We start from the raw sequence: 8,041 nt of genomic DNA, 5'->3' as shown, positions 1-8,041 counted from the left end.
TGTTTATTGGGGCTTTGTTACACCAGCAGTCCTTTTTGTTTTGAAGTATTTTAGTGGGCCTACAGGGTTCTGTCGACGTAATTCACGGAATATTTTAGCGGGCCTACGAGGTGTTTTGAACGTCATTTCCGGAATATTTTAGTGGGCCTACGAGGTTCTGTTGATGTCATTCATGGAATATTTTAGTGGGCATCCGGGGTTCTGTTGACGTCATTCATCGAATATTTTAGTAGGTCTACGACGTGCTGTCGACATCATTCACGGAATATTTTATTGAGCGTAAGAGGTTCTGTCGACGTCATTAACAGAATATTTTTGTGGGCTTACAAGGTGATGTCGAAACAATTCAAATAGCACGCAAATCGCATGGTTTATACTACTAATATATTCCTTCTCCCTGTCACTTCTCCCTTTCCTTGACATGCCTGCTGCATTTCTCTATTTTTTGTCGCTGCCACGTTGCCTCTCCCTGCCATATGCTCCCTCTCCCTACCATGCTACCTTTCCCTGCCATGCTCCCCTCTCTTTGTCATGCTTCCTATCCTGGCCATGCTCGCTCTCCTCTCCACGGTCGTGCTTACAGTTACACTCAATTTGATATAGAAATTTGGTTTAGGTATTTTCCATTGTGATATTTTTTTAGTGTGTACACTTGTAAACTTGTTTGCTACCATGTACCTCATATTCTTGTTTTCCGAATATATCAGTGATAAAAATTGTATTGATCAATATACAACATTAGCGATAGTTCAGAGTGAAGATGGAGAAGCGGATAAAAATATTTTCGACAACCAACGGATGCGAATCATAAAGAGTAAAGCTTTGTGTTACGCTGAAAAAATCTTTGGAAGCACTCAGAGCTGTAACAAGGATGAGCAAAATCATGTAGTGAGGTCAACCATAAACGCGACAAACCAGAGATCACAACCCCAACGACCTTATTTGATTAGAACTATCTTACTAGATCAGTAACTTACTAGTGATACGAGAAAATGATGCTCTAGGTACAGTATTTATAAAAAAAATTATTGTGAGAATATTCAAATAAATTGAGACGATAGAATTAAGGGCAATAATAATGATATTTAGAGTGGATTGAATCTTTTTTTTTACAATAGGTTGAACTGAATCCTTTATAAATTATGGAAGTTAAACTTGTGTTGAAAAGGTTGTTTAAGACAAGTACGTAAAAAGCTCCTTATTAGATACAATATAGTTATACAAAAATACTACTACAAGATCTCTATCAGGTTCGCTGTTATTAGTGGGTGTTTCCCACTTGAGTAACCGGCAATAATGATGATATATAGAGTGGAATTGAATCTTTTTTTACAAAAGGTTAAACTGAGTCATTTATAAATTTTGGAAGTTAAACTTGTGTTGAAAAAGGTTGTTTAAGACAAGTACATAAAAGCTCCTTATTAGATACAATATAGTTATACAAAAATACTGCTACAAGATCTCTACCAGGATCGCTGTTATTAGTGGGTGTTTCCCACTTGAGTAAACTGCACGGTAAGTAAGTAATTTAAAGAGTCAACCATCAAGAATTACTTAATATATGTTGTGGCCAGAGCGTTTATTTCAGTGTCATCTCAAGATCATTCACATAGGTTAGTGAAGAATGTAACATTTGTATTACTGTGATTCAGAAGGTCGGTCATTTCTGGACTCTTCCTCTCTGCTTTCATGTTACATTGTTTTTTATCCTTAACTTGTATATGTATAAGAATTGATTGTCGTTTTATTTATATCTTCCAAACACACACACACTTCACCAAAACCACACTTTATTTCACCCTACCAACTCCTTACTTCACCCTAACCACAGGTCACTTCACCCTACCCACATCTTACTTCACCCTAAACACAGGTCACTTCACCCTACCCACATCTTACTTCACCCTAACCACACCCTACCCACACCGTGCTTATCCCTAACAACACCTTACTTGTCCCTAACCACACCCTACCCACACCGTGCTTATCCCTAACAACACCTTCACCCTAACCACTCCTCACTTCACCCTTACCATACCTTTCTTCATTCTACCCAAACACTTCCCACACCTAAACTTACTCATCGTTGTCTTTTCTCTCCCCACCCACATATTACTTCACTCTAGCCACACTTTGCTCTACCTTAACCTAATGTAACCCCACCCACAACTTACCTTAACCCACCCTCATAATAAGTCACCCCACCCACACAATATCTGAACCTACCCACAACTAGTCCCACCCCCCACCCTACCTTACTACACCCAGACCCTAAGTTCTTCCTGCATCGCAACAATCATTCAAGCATTACATATTGCTACTAACCTTCTATTATTTCAAGGCTATAGATATCACATAATCTTGCCGGAAACCGTCTGTAGCTAAATATATCTGAAAGTTTCCCTTGTTATGGACAGAAGGCCACACCAACACGCCAGAGATTGGAGATGAATTTAAGAAATTTAAGAGCTTCATGATAATAGTGAACGACGAACGAAATTTAAGATTAATCTCAATTAAATGGTGACACACTCAAATCATTCTTTCCTAGTCTCACAGAGAATGTGTTTATCAAATTTTTCAGGCTATTATTTAAATATATATATATATATATATATATATATATATATATATATATATATATATATATATATATATATATATATATATATATATATATATATATATATTTATATGTCGTACCTAGTAGCCAGAACTCACTTCTCAGCCTACTATGCAAGGCCCGATTTGCCTAATAAGCCAAGTTTTCCTGAATTAATATATTTTCTCTAATTTTTTTCTTATGAAATGATAAAACTACCCATTTCATTATGTATGAGGTAATTTTTTTTTATTGGATTTAAAATTAACGTAGATATACGATCGAACCTAACCAACCCTACCTAACCTAACCTAACCTATCTTTATAGGTAATGTTAGGTTAGGTAGCCAAAAAAAGCTAGGTTAGGTTAGGTTAGGTAGGTTAGGTAGACGAAAAAACATTAATTCATGAAAACTTGGCTTATTAGTCAAATCGGGCCTTGCATAGTAGGCTGAGAAGTGAGTTCTGGCTACTAGGTACGACATATATATATATATATATATATATATATATATATATATATATATATATATATATATATATATATATACAAAAGAATGGGGGTGGTAGGAGAAGATAATATTAGTGTTCAGTGAGAGACCACAAGGTCTCCTCTGAATACTTTTTATTTTCTTCTCCGAGGCTATGGGTCCCCGCATTGGCACCAGAGGTGGTACCCTCACAAATTTTAAATATATATATTTTAAATATATATATATATATATATATATATATATATATATATATATATATATATATATATATATATATATATATATATATATATATATATATATATATATATATATATATATTAGTATATTTTGGTAGCAGTCTTTCCTGTAGACATATATTATTAAATATGACCGAAAAATATATATATTTTGATGTGTATATATATATATATATATATATATATATATATATATATATATATATATATATATAATATATATATATATATATATATTAGTATATTTTGGTAGCAGTCTTTCCTGTAGACATATATTATTAAATATGACCGAAAAAGTAAGATTAATAATTCTAACACGAATTTTCTCAATCTTTCGTACATTTCTTTTCACTGTTGGAGGTAAATCAAAAATCAATTCTCCAAAATTCATTTTTATTTCTAGTCTGACGCGACACGAGCGCGTTTCGTAAAACTTATTACATTTTCAAAGACTTTAGTTCACAAATACACAACTGAATAGAACTTACGCATTTCCGATTTTATATCTACATTTGAGTGAGGTGGAAGGGGTGATGTGGCATTAACACAAGACAGAACAGGAGGTGGCATTAATAGGGTATTAATTTCATCAACACAAGACAGAACAAGAGGTGGTATTAATAGGGTATTAATTTCATCAACACAAGACAGAACACGAAACAATGGGTATTGAATAGAAGTGTTTGTAGAAAGCCTATTGGTCCATATTTCTTGATGCTTCTATATTGGAGCGGAGTCTTGAGGTGGGTAGAATATAGTTGTGCATTAATTGGCTGTTGATTGCTGGTGTTGACTTTTTGATGTGTAGTGCCTCGCAAACGTCAAGCCGCCTGCTATCGCTGTATCTATCGATGATTTCTGTGTTGTTTACTAGGATTTCTCTGGCGATGGTTTGGTTGTGGGAAGAGATTATATGTTCTTTAATGGAGCCCTGTTGCTTATGCATCGTTAAACGCCTAGAAAGAGATGCTGTTGTCTTGCCTATATACTGGGTTTTTTGGAGCTTACAGTCCCCAAGAGGGCATTTGAAGGCATAGACGACGTTAGTCTCTTTTAAAGCGTTCTGTTTTGTGTCTGGAGAATTTCTCATGAGTAGGTTGGCCGTTTTTCTGGTTTTATAGTAAATCGTCAGTTGTATCCTCTGATTTTTGTCTGTAGGGATTACGTTTCTATTAACAATATCTTTCAGGACCCTTTCCTCCGTTTTATGAGCTGTGGAAAAGAAGTTCCTGTAAAATAGTCTAATAGGGGGTATAGGTGTTGTGTTAGTTGTCTCTTCAGAGGTTGCATGGCGTTTCACTTTCCTTCTTATGATGTCTTCGACGAAACCATTGGAGAAGCCGTTGTTGACTAGGACCTGCCTTACCCTACAAAGTTCTTCGTCGACTTGCTTCCATTCTGAGCTGTGGCTGAGTGCACGGTCGACATATGCGTTAACAACACTCCTCTTGTACCTGTTTGGGCAGTCGCTGTTGGCGACTGGCACATAGGAATGTTGGCACATAGGGATGTGCCTAAATGCCAACAGCGACTGCCCAGACAGGTACAAGAGGAGTGTTGTTAAAATATATATATATATATATATATATATATATATATATATATATATATATATATATATGTTTCATTGAATATGACCGCATATTCTGTATTTATTATTTTCTGGTTTAGGGCTTCTATCCCTCTAACTATTTTCTTAGCATCAGGGCTTAATTGAAATAGGAGTTCTCCAAAACTCATTTTCGTACTTTTAAGGTGAAGAAAAGAAGTGATTTACTATAGAGTGTATTACACTTATTTGTATAATTTGCACGACGTTTCGAACCTCCATGGTTCATTCTCAAGTGAACAGATCTTACAATACTAGTTGATTTTATACCCGCATTAGGTCAGGTGATAATACAATGAAGGTGAAAACATGGGGGGATACATAAGGGATAAACATAGGGGCTGCAGAAGGCTTATTGGCCCATACGAGGCATCTCCTATCTAAACACAAAGATTAATCCAGTGTAATTGGCCTGTTATGTTGGACATTGTCTTCTGTGTTGGCATCGATATGTTCTTGTCTTGTCCTTACTCTCATGGTGGGTAGAGTAAATAGTTCCGTGATTTGGGTGTTCATGGTAGGTCGCTCTATTCTTATGTGAATTGCCTCAAGAATTTGTAATCTTCTTGAATCTTGGGTTTTGTCTATTATGCAAGTATTCTTGTTCAACATTTCTCTTGTTAGAGTAATGTCATGGGCTTGTCTCATGTGATTCCTAGGGGCACCAGATTGAAGATGGCATGTCAAACGCCTCGTCAGCTTGGTCGACGTCATACCTATGTACTTACATTGAAGGTTACATCCTTCGTGGGGGCAAGTGTACATGTATACAACGCTTGACTGCTGTAGAGGGTTCTCCGTCGGCTTCGGGCTGTTTTTGATATATATATATATATATATATATATATATATATATATATATATATATATATATATATATATATATATATATATATATGTCGTACCTAGTAGCCAGAACGCACTTTTCTGCCTACTATGCAAGGCCCGATTTACCTAATAAGCCAAGTTTTACTGAATTAATATATTTTTGAATTATATATATATATATATATATATATATATATATATATATATATATATATATATATATATATATATATACATATATACATATATATATATATATATATATATATATATATATATATATATATATATATATATATATATATATATATATATATATATATATATATGTATGTATGAGAAAAATGATTGAGCAAAAACGCTTATATTAAAATATTCACATTCAAATAAACACATGGAAAAATAATGTATAAGGCTGCAACGATATTCAAAAGCTGATGTTTTATGACATAAAACAGGAAAATTCGTCAAGAGAACTTGATAGGAGAAAGAGTGAGCTACTCCTGAGCGCGCACTGGGCTGACGTCTCTTCGTAGCTACAGCTGGTCGACTTGGCCAGAAGTGCATAATGTGACAGTATGGGGAAATGATTACCATCATAATTAGACATTATTATTAAGACAGAGGGAGATGGTTTATAGAGTAATGTCTAAAGGATTTCATGATGCTTCTTGTTCATGATTGAATAATAGAGACTCAGAACGAATTTATGTCGCCTCAGTCTGTGTCAATAGCTTCCATTCACTAGCTGGGGCTGACCTAGCCAGAAAAAAGTGTCTTTTTTAACAGGTTTAGTATGATAGTACAATATTTTATGAAAGATAACAGAGTGTAGCTCAAAACCTAGCTATGAGTTCACCTAATATCACCAGCTCACAGGATGGCTTGTCAAACATGAATCAGGATTGAACATAAACTGCGGGTCTGATCTATTAGCCTGTACTTGCAAAATCTAGGTAGAACTCATAAAGGAAAAAGTACCTGCTAGGGGGCCTTAACAAAGCAATTACAGTGTTAGTATGTGATCCAAAAGACATGAATCTCACCATCATTCACCCCTTGTATCTAATTTTCTGCTTCAACTAGCATGTAAAACATAAGATGTTTTGTGTACAAGTCCTATGTAGACGTTATTGAAGATGTTGGGTACTATTTGCCTTCTCCTGTTGGAAGAACAATTTGTCTCAACTATTTCATCCTGTATAGGATTTTTATCTTTGTTGTCAATAATGGAGAGTTCTCATCTATGTTGTTTAAATATTTTGGAGGTATAGAGATAAGTGAAAATGGACTCAGTGAACATAATTACAATTTTAATTCCTTATTTAAAATTACATTATTGGTTATTGTTTTATGATTCATTGGATGCAGCTATGATAGGTATCAACATAACAAATGCGACGCCACCATGACAAGGAACGTCGGGAATTTAATTTACCCTTGGAAGGATATTGACAAGTTCTGAATTGGAAATGGAGTTGTGGATAAGTGGCATGGGCTACCCTCTTGTATTATAAAGGCAAGCAGTTTAACAGGTTTCAGGAATAAATAAATAAATAAATATATATATATATATATATATATATATATATATATATATATATATATATATATATATATATATATGCGGAAAATCCACAGAGAAATATGAAATGAGGTGAACGTTTCGGTTTTGTTAAAGCCTTTGTCAACACCAGACTTTCAGTCAGTCTGGTGTTGACAAAGGCTTTAACAAAGCCGAAACGTTCACCTCATTTCATATTTCTCTGTGGATTTTCCGCATAAAATGATCAGTGTTTTGTGATCGTCAATTGCATATATATATATATATATATATATATATATATATATATATATATATATATATATATATATATATATATATATATATATATATATATATATATATATATATATATATATATATATATATATATATATGTCGTACCTAATAGCCAGAACGCACTTCTCAGCCTACTATTCAAGGCCCGATTTGCCTAATAAGCCAAGTTTTCATGAATTAATCTTTTTTCGTCTACCTAACCTACCTAACCTAACCTAACCTAGCTTTTTTTGGCTACCTAACCTAACCTTACCTATAAATATAGGTTAGGTTAGGTTAGGTAGGGTTGGTTAGGTTCGGTCATATATCTACGTTAATTTTAACTCCAATAAAAAAAAATTGACCTCATACAATGAGAAAAGGGTTGCTTTATCATTTCATAAGAAAAAAATTATAGTAAATATATTAATTCAGGAAAACTAGGCT

The sequence above is a fragment of the Procambarus clarkii genome, chromosome 54 (assembly GCF_040958095.1).
Source record: "Procambarus clarkii isolate CNS0578487 chromosome 54, FALCON_Pclarkii_2.0, whole genome shotgun sequence".
NCBI lineage: Eukaryota > Metazoa > Arthropoda > Malacostraca > Decapoda > Cambaridae > Procambarus > Procambarus clarkii.
This window is presented reverse-complemented; position numbering follows the sequence as displayed.